Source organism: Beta vulgaris, chromosome 9, assembly GCF_026745355.1.
Source record: "Beta vulgaris subsp. vulgaris cultivar EL10 chromosome 9, EL10.2, whole genome shotgun sequence".
NCBI classification, from domain to species: domain Eukaryota; kingdom Viridiplantae; phylum Streptophyta; class Magnoliopsida; order Caryophyllales; family Amaranthaceae; genus Beta; species Beta vulgaris.
The window spans coordinates 20,106,018-20,120,041 of record NC_079210.1 but is presented as its reverse complement, the minus strand read 5'-3'; positions in this window follow the sequence as shown (position 1 = coordinate 20,120,041).

The window sequence follows — 14,024 nt, the reverse complement described above, 5'->3', positions numbered from 1 at the left end:
CATTGTACATATCAATTCAAATAGAGAACTTATGCAAAAACAATCCCATATAACATTTTAGGGCATGCAAAACTTAAGCAAAATCATCACAAAATTAGTTTAATCCTCAAATCTTATAACTAACCATATATATACATTATACTCACACTTTTAACTACTATCTAAGCCAAATTTTCGATTAAAGCACTTTTTAATAAGAAAATTGAAAATTAATAAGAAATTATGAAAAACTAACCTTCTATGACAAGGGGAAGGTGGCGCCGACGGTGAATACTAGTAGTGGTGGCGGTGAACGGAGGAGAGGAGTGAAAACCACACGAAAACCCGTCGGTAGAGGAGAGGGGCGAAAACCCATCGCCTAAACCCAGATTTGACAAAAACGGAAGCCTTGTCACCAGGAACCACCGTTTTGGGCTGAAAATCGAACACTTGTCACCGTAAACCACCTGTTTTGGGCCGGAAATCGAACATTTGTGTGAGAGAATGCAGAGTAGAGAAAGAGAGTGAGAGAGTCGAGAGAGAAAGAGTGTGAGAGAAGAGTGAACACACGTTTTTTTTTTTAAATCTGGTGCAGATCTATTGCTGCGGTTTCTGGCAAGAACTGCAACAATAGATTAAAATAATCTTTTTAATAATATTTTAATATATTGTTGCGGTGTTTGCCAGAAATCGCAGCAATACATCTGGTCAAAAAGTCAATTTTAAAAATGTTCCCGTTTGAAACCATATTGTTGTGGTTTCCGGCCGAAATCGCAGCAATAGCTCTATTTTATATTTTATCTTTTCTTTTTCACGTGATTTATTGCTGTATGGGTAAAACTGTAACAATATTATCACAACAATAAGCAATTTTTCTACTAGAGATAGTCGCGATCGATTTCTAGGGTTCGTCGTCGAAGTTTTGTGGAGAATGGACATGGTGGAGTTGATGAGAGAGGGAGTGTCGAGAGTGAAGCAAATGGGAGGAGAGAGAGGTGGAAGAAATGAAATGCTCTCAGTTTTGGGTTAGATTTCATACGTGTGAAAACTTGTTACACCATTCCTTATGGTTTAACATGTTACACACAAGACGCTTTCTTATTGGTAATCACTAAGCAAGAGGGTAAAACGATGTAATTTTGTAACAAATTAAGCGCTAGGCACTAAAGTTGTCCAAACCAGAACCAAAACCAGTCTTCAATAATCAACAATCCATATAAACATATGAAAAATAAACTAATGAAATTAACACATGAATTAATAACTATCTAAGTTCTCTAAACATAATATGAAATAATGAAATTAAACATGAGTTAATAAAAACAACAACAGCAACGACGACGACAACGACGACGACGACGACAACAACAACAACAACAACAACAACAACAACAACAACAACAATGACGACAACGACAACGACAAGCACGAATTAAACATGTTGTTGTTGTTGTTGTTGTTGTTGTTGTTGTTGTTGTTGTTGTTGTTGTTGTTGTTGTTGTTGTTGTTGTTGCTGCTGCTTATTTTCTGTTTCAGGTTTCTTTTTTTTCAAACTTATTTTTATAAGCCGGGTAAGTTTGTCCTTGAGTCGGCAAGTTTCACCTGGCTGATGCCACCGCTCAAACAACCGTCTCTGGAATTGCTACCTTTTTCAGTTCCAAATTTGACTCCACCCACCATCCAGTGGATCTTCGCCTGGCTATGATTCTTACTCTCGAGCAGTGAAATGCAATCTATTAGGTTGTTGACCCGACCTCATAGGTTCAAACTCGAATATCTTCAAGTTGAAGAAGTTATGAAAAAAGAAGAAGCTCTTGTCACTTTCAGTGTAAGTGCAGTTGGAGGAAGGGATGTGAAAGTTCAATTCTTTTTCAGAAAGAAAAGTAAGGTGCAGTAAGAGTCAAAAATATGTTTTAAAACAAAACCCAACTAATTATTTCTGATAATTAATTAAATTTCAAATAAGTCTTTTCATAAAAGATAAGTCCATGATAACTTTTGATAAAAAGATAAATCAAAATGGTTATTAAAGATAAATATTGAATTTCGGCAAAAAAAAAAAGAATTAGAAACACGCTGCACGCAAAGACAATGCACTCAGCCCGACGGTTTGTGCCAGACGCGCGGCGCTTGCGTTGCGTGAAACAGATGCTCTAGGTGCACCGACCTTGCAGAGAGCAAGCTTTTATTTTATCCATATCGTCCGTTTTCTGAATTCAGACATTTTATTTTATTTTCTCATAGACTTTCAAATATACTTCAATATATCTAAACACTCAAAAAAAAAAAACTTTCAATTTCTACAAACTACTTTCAGCCACATTCAAAATACATTCCAACACGATCTAAACACAAGAATTTTCATTCTTTCTTCTTCAAATCTTCATTCAAGAACTCTCTTTAAGGATGAAGATTGATTCCTCCAATGTCCATCTAGTCAGACCTAGGTGATAAAGGCGTAACTCCTAAGGATATATTATAATTTAGTTCCTTTTATATTAACAATCTACTTTTCATGATGAAGCTCTTTATATTCATAAAGACACAAATCTGTGCATATTTGTATATTCTTTCTAATTTCGCTCCTTTCTCATAATTATTTTTAGGCCTTGAATATATATTATGCCTTTTAATTGCAATAAGTGATCACCCAATATATTATTATTTGCTACATTAGACCTGCAAGTTACTTAAATCACGCTTAATAAGATAAATTGGACGGTTGGTCTAGATACCTATATTAATCTTGTGTTTTAATTAAGTAATAACCAAAATTAGATATTATGTGTTAAAAAAATCGACCTTTAACGTGTTTTTATTTTATGCAATTAATCAATGTATATGCATGTATTTGAATATTTCATTGAATGAGTAAGGAAATTCACCTCGAACTCAAATCTCTTATTTTTTGGTTTTATTGATTTCCTAAAAATTAATTGGTGACTCTATTTGAACCAAAACATCACTAGATATTGTGTGGGCTAAAACATGATAATTATATGCCTAAATTTTGGCGACTCTAGTGGTTATGTATTTTAAAAATCTAAATTTTCTTCAAAAATTTATATTTTGAAATTTCTATATGGGCGAAACTCGAAAAGTTAGTGTCATATTCATTTGCATTACATTTGCTAGGCTTATTGCATGGTTGTGGCACGTGGAATGAAAGTTTCAAAGTCTTTTCTTTGCCTTTCGAAGTGCCAACACTTGTTGTTGTAGGTAGTGCTTTTTTTTTTAGCCACCATAAAACTCCATTAATAACAATCTTTCCAAAATTTCAGTAACTTATAAATTATTAAAACTCTCTTTAAACATACATAAACTTGCTTAAATTCACAAGTTAAACCAATTTCATAGTTTATAACATACTACTATGATTTTTCAATCTTTAGCACCCTAAAAATCCATGCTCTGATAATTAAAATCCCAATTTAAACATAATAATCAAATCTGAATTTTTATTCTTTCAATACATAATTTATATAATCATAGATTCATCATTAAAACAGTAAATTAAAGCTTCTAATCATAAGAAGTACTAAAACAAATCATAAAAACATAATATTTAATCAAAATTTGAGGAAGAAGAAAGTAATAAACCAACATAAGAAAGGAGAAGAAGAAAAGAAAGTAGGAAGAAAGTGACAATCACGTGAAGGAAAGGAGAGAGAGAATATTTTTGTGGGTAAAATATTTGGACTTAAAGGAAAATGCAATTGGATCCTAAGTAGGATTGAATAATGAATAGAATTGATGAATAAACTCCTAACACTACTATAAGTTCCTTTGCCTAGTCCAATTAGTAGTTGGATTTCTCAAGCCCATTTAAAAACCTTTTTTCAAATCCAAATAGTATTTCAATTATTTTTCAAAGCATGCTTAACAAAATATTTTTACTTCCTTAAATCTTTAAAAATAATTCCTTTGACTTTCAAAATAGTCAACCTTTTAAATAAATAAATTATTTTAAACTAAATTATATTTAAATATAAATATATATACTAAAATATATTTATAAAATTCATAAATTTATGGGGGATTACACTTTTCTTGTGAAATTTATGGTGGATCGAAGAATGCTAGTTCTTATTTTGGTGAATCTGCGGACCATGTAGCATGGGTGAACTCTAGAGGTGGGGGAAATCCCAATTTCAACAATCAAGTAAGGTGGAACAACAATGCAAGTGGTAGATGGAAGAACCCTCATCCATCTCAATCTTACCAATTATGAAATAGACCACCTAAAATCCATAACCCACAATAAGGATTAACACAACCACCCTTTAGAGCTCCATTTGAACCAAACCAACCCAAACAATCTTCCCTATAATCCATTCTCCAACTCTTCCAAGCCCGATAAGCAAAGACTAATTAATGCTCACAATGATAGGAAGTTTGAAGAGATAAACACCTCCCTCTAACAATTAAATGCTCACAACAAGATAATGGAGACATAACTTACTCAAGTGGCTCAACAAGTAAGCAATCACTCCTCGAATTCCTCAACTCAACTTCCTAGCCAACCAATCATTCGAGAGCAAGCTAAAGCCATCACTTTGAGATTTGGAGCTCACGATGAGGGTCCTAAAATGCCCGAACTTAATGATCCTATTCCTTCCAAGGAGAGTGAGAATGTTGATAGTGAAATTCGTAAAGAGATTGAAGAGGTCACTATAGAAGATATTCAAGAGGATGGGACTCCAATAGTGGTTAAACCCGAAAAATCAAACAAAGAGCCTCCTCCAATGAAGAAAGACACCCCTCCGGTTTCATATCCTCAAAGGTTAGAAAATAAGCAATTCAATGACAGATTTGTCAAGTTTCTTAACATAATGAAAAGTTTATAAGTTCGTATTCCATTTCTCCAATTTATGGCTAAATGCCTACATATACCAAATTTCTTAAAGAGCTTCTCTCCAATAAGTCTAAACTTGAGGAAAGTTCCACAATTGCTCTCACTACCGAATTTAGCGGTCCTCCAAAACAAGCTTCCAAAAAAGCTTGAAGATTCGGGTTCCCAAAAAGTTAAAGATTTGGAGACAAAGAGAGCCTTAGCTGACCTAGGGGTGATTTAATCCTCAGTAATTTTATGAATTTTATAAATGCATTTTAATGTATTTATATATATTTTAATGTTTAAATGATTTAATTCTTAAAAGTTTGACTATTTGAAAGTCAAAAGAATTATTTAATAATTTTAAATAATCAAATATTTTATTTAATCATACTTTGAAAATTATTTGAATAGCTTAAATATATTTTAGTTTAATAAAAAGGATTTTAAAATGGGTTAGAGGAACCCAACTATACTAAAGAACCCAATCATTATATATTATTAAAAGCCCAAATACAATTCCTTAAGCCCACCTAGGGTTAACTATATAAACCCACAAAACCCAAAATTTTCCCCATATTAGACTCACTTTATTTTCTCTCTCTTCCTCCTTTTTTTCGGCCCTATCCCTTTTCTTCCTTCACTCTATTTCTTCGTCCTCCTCTTCTCTCGACCACGGCAGCCACCACCGGCCGGCAGTAGCAGCCGGTGATAGCACACCGTCCGTCCTCCCTTTTTTTCGGCGTGTCCTCCTCTCTCATCTCTCTTTCGTTTATTTCTTTCTCACCTACTTTTATTTAATCTTAAGTTTATATTTTTAAGGATTGATTAATGTTTTCATGATTAAAGTTTATAGTTTAATGATTTAAATATAAATTTCAGATTATGTAATTTACATAGTGAAGTAACTAAATTTTAAATTTAATTTTTATGTCTAAGGTTTTAAGTATCAAAGTATGGATTTTTAGGGTTTTATGAGTTGGAAAATCATAGTACTGTATTATAGTTTATGAAATTGAGTACTCTTATGATTATGATTATGTTTAAGCATGTTTAAAGGGTTTTAAACACATTATAAGTTGCTGGAAATTTTATTAGTATGCTTATGATAAAGTTTTAATTGTCAAAGTATGAGTTTTTAAGAAATTTTAATGACTAGTATGGTAGTACTATACTAGGAGGTATTAATAGTTGAATTTTTATTGATTAAAAAGGTTTTTAAACACTTTTAAAGAGGGTTTAAAGTATTTTGAAGTTGCTGGAAATCTATTAGAGTATTGATTATTGGTTATGTTGATATTTGGTAGCAGGAGAATTCTCGTTAGGCGGCTTCTAAGATTGTTAAAGTACCATCGCATAACCTAAGATTAGTATCATATTCTAAGGATGAGATTGATGCAGTATCATGTATAGGGAACTATTGATAGTTAATATATGATTTATATTCAAGTGAAATTGCATGTTTTATGCCATTGTCTAAAGCATGTTGATTATGTTGGTTATATTATGTTTGTGTGGATGATTGATGCAAACATATGAGATTGGGAACTTTATTTTATTAATTCACATGAGGGATTAATAACTATGTTGTTATTGGATCATGTTGTTCTCTTCGGATTATTTTAATTACTTTATGAGGACCGATGACCTTATTTGGTATAAGTTGGTTATTCACCTATAAAAGGTTGGTTTATTGTTGACTTGGATCAACAAATAAATAATGGTTATGGAATTAATAATGGAATTATTCTTGGGTTGTTAAGTTGATGATCACCTTATCTAATCCTAAGATAAAAATGAAAGTTTATGTATTCTTGATGATTATATTGTTTATCTTATTTTGTGAGTCATAACAAGTAAATAATTTATTAATCACTTGAAGTGGAAAGTGAATAGCAATAAGCTTTAGACTTGTGCAAATCTTAAGTGTTGAACTAGTATGAGTTGGAGTACATGGTGGTATCCCATGGCTTTTCTTGGGACCGGATCGATCATTATGTCCTATTTAATTTAAAAGTTTACTCGATATCGTAGGTCCAGAGAGTACGGAGTCGTGCCCGTACTTCATCTTCTGAATTAAAGACTGGTTTGGTTTAGACAACTCTTTATTGCCCATTCAACCTAATTAATTAACTTAGTAGTTGAGGAGTCCAATTCAGTAAAGTAGTCTGCTATACTATTATTTATTCTTGGTTGATGTTTATTAGTATCATGTTAGGTTATATGTTTATTTATTACTTAGTACTCAGCTTTGTTGATTACGTAATTTGTGTGTATATTTTGATCATGGATATGCCTTATTGATCATGTGATTACCCATTTGGTTAACAGTCTCTCGGGATCAATAGAGCATCGTTCATTTCAGGTTTGAAGATGATGCATCATCGGTTTAGGATTTCACGGAGAGCTTGTATTGACTTTATTAATATTATAGTTTACTTTAAATTTATCGTTAGAGTTTGATTTTATGTTGGTTTGACTTTAGTTTATTTTGGGAGTTGACTTTTGGTTGACTAAGTTATTATTTTCGAAGTTATTTATTATTCCCGCACAAAATTTTCAATAAGCCGATACGTTATCACACGGTAGATAATGCTTTGATAATCATCTAAGTTTTATATTGGAAAAGGTATTTTGGAAAATAGAGAATTGTCGGGGTGTTACAGGTGAGTCTTAGCCTAATGCCACTCTCTATTACAAGGAAGCCCAACATTGAGATTAAATCAACAAGAAGAGTGATGCCATTAGCGGATCGCTCGGGTAAGGCGCCTATTGGAGAAACATATGAAGTTTGATGTAAGTTAGGAGAGTCTTCATTCTTTGTGACTTTATTGTGATGGAAATGGAAGAAAGACTCCCAAGTACCTCTTATCTTGGGATGACCTTTCTCGAAAATGGCCAGATTACTTGTGGATATGAAGAGAGATGTCATGACCTTGAGAGTTGGAGATGAATGGAGTTTGCCTTCAACAAGAGCATGAAAGCCCCTATTATGGAAGAAGTGCGCATGTCTTGATACTCTTGAGCAAGAAGTGCTAAGTCTAAGGGTATTAAATGAAGTAAGGGATCCTATTGAAGATGTGTTACTAAGGAAATACCAAGAAAAGAAGGGTGACACTTGGCACCTCAAGCAAGTCATGGACAAGGCACTCATCTACCAACCAACTCATGCAAAGTTTGAGGTTTTAGAAGCTTCTTGGGGAAAAGAGGAGATGACCACGCCTCCTCCTACATGTGAGTTAAAACCCCTCCTAGAGGTGATCATGGACCAAGCAAGGCCAAGCTTTTGCCAAAAAAAAGTGACCAGTTTAGGGCCAAAGCTTCAGGCGGGGCCATGCGGGGTGAAGCCTGAGCCTGAAATTCCACCGCCAAAACCCGCTTATTTGGGCAGGGCCAAGCGGTATTTTCGGGCTATTTTCGGGTCTAGGCTAAAATTTAGCCTATTTTCCAATATCTGTGTTGCCCGTGGCCCGATTTTTTTGCCCAAAAATCGGTTCGAGCCCGAACCACGGGCCAAAATTTCTTGCACAAAACTCATCCTTTCGGACCTGTCTCATACTGATCACCTCTAGAAATATGGTTTTCTTGGAGACAATGAGACTTACTCTGTGATTGTTAATTCTACACTCAACGGTCCTTCTGTTGATATACTTCTTTATGTTATAAAACAACACTGAAGTGCCATTGGATATACAATTGACGATCTCAAGGGTTTGAGTCCTACATTGTGTATGCATCGAATTTATTTGGATGATGGTAAAACCTCCTCTATTGAGCCTCAAAGAAGGCTAAATCCTAACATGAAAGAAGTGGTAGCAAACGAAGTTTTGAAACTCCTTGAGGTAGGGATAATATATCGTATCTTGGATAGCATGTGGGTTAGTCCCATCCAAGTTGTTCCAAAAAATGAAGGAATTGTCGTCACTAAAAACGAAAAAGGTGAAATCATCTCAACAAGAACGGTCACTGGGTGGTGAATGTGTATTAATTATCGTAAGTTAAATAAAGCTACTAGGAAAGACCATTTCCCCTCCCTTTTATTGACCAAATGCTTGAATGATTGGTGGGTCATACCCATTTTTGTTTCTTGGATGGTTATTCGTGGTTCTTTCAAATTCCTACTCACCACCCCGTCAAAAAAAAAAAAAAAAAAATTCCTACTCACCACGATGACAAGGGAAGACAACATATATTCACATGTCCATTTGTCACCTTCGCTTATCGAATGATGTCATATTGATTATGCAATGCTCCTTCCAAAGGTGAGTGACTGCCATTTTTTTTGGATATGCTTTAATCAACCATAGAAGTATTCATGGATGATTTTTCCGTGGTAGGTTCCTCATTTCACATTCGTCTCTCCAACCTCCAAAAAGTTATGGAGAGATGTCAAAAGATGAATCTTGTTATTAATTAGGAGAAATGTCACTTTATGATTGAAAATGGCATTGTCCTTGGTCATAAGATCTCTCAAAGATGGATTGAGGTTGATATGACCAATATTAAGGTTATTGAGAAATTGCCTCCCCAAACATCGATGAAGGGAGTATGATCTTGTTTTGGACATGCGGGATTTCATCGTCGCTTTATCAAATATTTCTCAAAAATCTCAAAGCCTTTTGTCCTTATAGTGCAAGCTCTGAATTGGAGCTTGACTTTTAACTAATGTCACTAGTACAACATCAACGATTTGTATCGAGTGCCAGACCCCCATTTGCGTCGGACATGTGTCCGACGCCAAAAGCCTTGACGCAAATGAAGGAGATATGATCTACATCATATCAAGATCCGACACAAATATTAAGCAATTTGCGTCAGGCTTAAGCAATGTCCGATGCACATGACCCTTGATCCCCAACCCCCAAGACCCATGATACCAACTATGTGCATCGGATGCTTCGAGACATGCGATGCAGATTAACCAATTTTAATTGAAAAAGAGTGAAGTTGTGTCGGATTTTGCACTACATCCGACGCAAAAGTGTCATTTTTCTTTAAAAAAAAAAAATAGAAATTAGTCTCGCCTCTATTGTGCACACACTGCAAATTGCCGTATTGCTAGTCAGATATCAACTCCACTATAATTATAAGTTCCATTATTGCTTCAATTTTACCAACTTGTATACATATTTGACTACAACAAAATTAAAACAACAATAACCAAACATCTCAAAAACCTACTTCAATCATACTTTATCAGTATAACACAAATTAAAAAAAAAAATTCTGTAGCAAACTTAAAAAAAATGGCGACCATGAATAACACACTAACTTATCTTAGAATTTTTAGAAGAATAATAAAATTAATTACAAAATCACAAAAATTCAAAAAAGAAAAAAGTAAGATGAGAAGGATGCTAAAAATTAAACATAAAATCAAAATGAAAATGAAAGAAAGAAACTTAGATTTGTAATTCTATCTCTTTGTATCTTTTTAGTATTTCTCTTCGCCATCAGTATTTCATTTATAGGGGAAATTCCCTTATTCAGGAACATCTTGATTCACAATGTTATGAATCTTCTTTTCTGGAATACCTTAGCTTCTTAATTAAAAAATTTCCTCAATCTTCGTCAGATGCCACCATTCCGAATTTGAAAATATTTTCTTCGTTGTTTCTGGGTATTATTATAATACTCTCAATTCAGTTTTCTAGTTTGGCAAAATTTAGAAGAGAAGTGAAGAGAAAGAAAAAGAGCTTACATGATTCTGAAAATTGAACGACAATACTAAATTGAAATTGGGGGAATTTGTTCTCCATAACCTTTTAAAACTGAGAATTGTGTCACTGTTGAAATCAATGGAATAAAAACAATGGGAATTTTGAGAGAACCATCTTCTTGAACATCGACTTGAGATTCGTTGGCGCTGGTGGTTAAAGCGGAGAGAAGAAAAACAATGGAAGAACCTCACGCGATGGTTGATGCAGGTTGAAGATGAGGGAGGGATAAAGAGGGGGAGAGATAGAGAGTGACGCCTGGGTTTGAGATAAAGAAATGTTGAAATGTTGGTAGGGTTTCAGATAGACTCCCAAATAAAAAAAGGGGGAGGACGTAGACCATGTGCATCAGACGTGTCAAAAGGTCCGACGCAAATCGTTTAACAATCACAAAGTGGGAAGTGGGCATGTTATCCATCTGCGTCGGACATTAATTGGATCTTACACACATGAATCACACACCCAAATGAGTTAATGTTTTGCGTTGTACATCCATGTAGATCCGATGCACATGAAGCATTATTTGCGCCATACCCCCTTAGTATCCAACGCAAATGGTGCGGCCCTAGACTTCTGAGTCGGTTTGTCAGTTGTACGACGCAATTTAGGAGACGACGTTTTTCTACTAGTGTGTGTGATGTTGGTGATAGCACAATAGGAGCCGTTTAGGGAAAAGAAAAGAAGGAAAGCTACATGTGATCTACTATGCAAGCAAGATGCTTGATTTGGCTCAAAGGAACTATGCCACCACGAAAAAGGAGTTGCTAGCTATATTGTATTTGTTTTTGAGAAATTCCAGACATACCTTGTGTGCTCTAAGGTGGTTGTTTATACGGATGATGCGGCTATCAAGTATATCATGACCAAGAAGGACGCTCAACCAAGGTTGATTAAGGGGTTCTTTAATTCGCTTTCAAGAGTTTGATATTGAGATTAAGAATAAGAAGGGCATCGAAAATTCGGTTACCCTTTTCGCCTCCCAATTGATGAATCACAAGACTTAGATCTTGTTATCAATGACTCTCTCCAAGATATCTATATGTCGTGAAGGTTATGTATGCTCCATGATTCCTCAACTTTGCCAATTTTCATGGCAGTGGATTCATACCGGACGACCTTGGTTACCAACATTAGAAAAAGGTTATTGCATGATTGTAAGCACTATGTGTAGGAGGACCCATACTTGTTCAAGAGGGGGTGGATGGCATATATCGGAGATATATTCCGGATGATGAATTGAATATGTCATAGGGATTTGTCATTCATCTCCATGTGGTGGACACGTGGGAGCCGACGAGATCATGGCAAAGATCTTACAAAGCTCAAGCATGTTCTAGGATGTTTGGAAATATTCAAGGCTTGTAATAAGTTCCAAAGTGTTGGAAATATTTCAAATATGTTGAATTTTCCCTCGCAAGTATCTTAGAGTTGGAGATCTTTGAGGTTTGGTGATTGATTTTATGGGCTTTTTCCACATCCCTTGGTAACCGCTACATCTTGGTAGCGATTGATTATGTTTCTAAGTGAATTGCAACAATTGCTTTACGTATAAATGATGCCAAGGTAGTTGTGAAATTCTTCAAGAAGGTGATCTTTCCTTGATTTCGATTTTCAAGGTATAGTTAGTGATAGGGGATCACACTTCGCCAATAAATCATTTCAAGCATTTCTTACTTAGTATGGTGTGCATCACAAAATGTGTCTCTCTTACCACACCCAATCTAGTAGTCAAGCAGAGATATCTAATAGAGAAGGACAACTTATGTATTTTGGAGAAGACAGTGAACCGATCTCCCAAGATTTTTTCATCTAAGCAGTTAGTTGATGCATTGTGGGCTTACCGCACGGCTTATAATAAGCTTATTGGCATGATACCTTACAAGCTTGTATATAGGAAATCGTGTCATTTACTATTGAATTAGAGCATAAAGCTTATTGGGCTGTCAAGGCCTTAAATTTTGATCTTCAAGCTTCGTGTGAAAGAAGGAAGCTTGATATTCATGAGCTTGAAGAGCTTAGAAGGGATGCATATGAGAGCGCTCGGGTGTACAAAGAGAGAACAAAGGCTTGGCATAATCAATGAATCATGAAGCGGGAATTCAAGGTTAGTGACAAGGTCCTCTTGTTCAACTCAAGATTGAGATTGTTCTCGAGAAAGCTTAAATGAAGGTGGAGTGGTCTATTCACCGTGGAATAAGTATTCCCGCATGGTACGATGAAATCTGCACTGATACAAAGGGGGTTTAAGGTGAATGGGAAAAGACTCGAGATCTATTATGATGGTGCACCTATTCAAGAAGCATACTCTATCGCTCTTAAGGACTACTCCCCTCTCCATGGATGAAAATTCATGTTAGTCGAGCTAATAATTTAAAACAAGTGCTTAGTGGAAGGCAATCCGTTTTTCTTACTTAGCTTAATCTCTTTCTTTTCATTTATTTACTTTTGGAATGATGGCTTTTCACCTATATTATGACTTGTGGATTATTTGTTGGGGTGATCTTATGATTTGTATGTGTTTAGGAAGTGTTTTGGATGAGCCATGGGGAAAAGAGAGGTGAAGAAGAAAGAAAACAAGGTCAAAAAGGGGTGACCCAAGGGCTCGGGTCCTTTGACTCTCCTAGAGTCCGAGTCGAGTTTTGTGGAAGAAACAAAGCATGCCAGCAGAAGGAAAAAAAAAAAAACCAACCCGCTCGGGTTGAAAGTTGAGTTTCTCGGGTCGTTCCTCACCCGAGCTCTCGGGTCAATTGACTCGCCTAAGTCAACCATCAGTCTTAAAAAAAGGCACCATACTTCATGTTCTCATTTCTTCAATCTCTCACCTTCTTGATCCTCTCAACTCTCTCAAACTCCCAAAATAACCCAAGCCCTGACTCTCTAAATCTCACTCAAATCACTCATCTCACCACCCAAAATCTTCAAATCCTCCATATATCTTCAACCTCATCTACTTTCCTACACAAATTTCTATTTTTTCTTCCCTAAGATCCCATTTTGACTCACATCCCACATTTTCTCTCTGTTCAAAATTTTTACCCATAACTCTAAAAATCATCATTTTCACTCATCTCCTTTCATAAATTCTTCCCAAAGCCCTATTTCTTGTTCTTCACTAAAAACCTTAAATCAAACAAAAAAAAAATTCACTTTTGGTCACCCCATGACAAGAGGTTTTTAGTGTGTCGTTAAGGCACTAAGAACCGCTTTCTAAACAATATTTATAGTCCTAACAAGCAATTATTAAGAGAATAGTAAGGGCAAGTCAAGGGTCGATCCACAGGAAAATAGGGATTGGTTAAAGTCTATCAAGTTTAGACTACCTAATTGAAAGGTATTTGGGGGTTTGAAAGAGTTTTGGTATCAATTAAGACTAACTAATAACAAGAACAAGCAAATAACACGAGTTTAAATATCAGATAAAAGACACTAGAGTTAAGGTTACTAGTATGAATAAGAACATATAGTGATTGTTAATGCGATTGTGAAGCAACGAA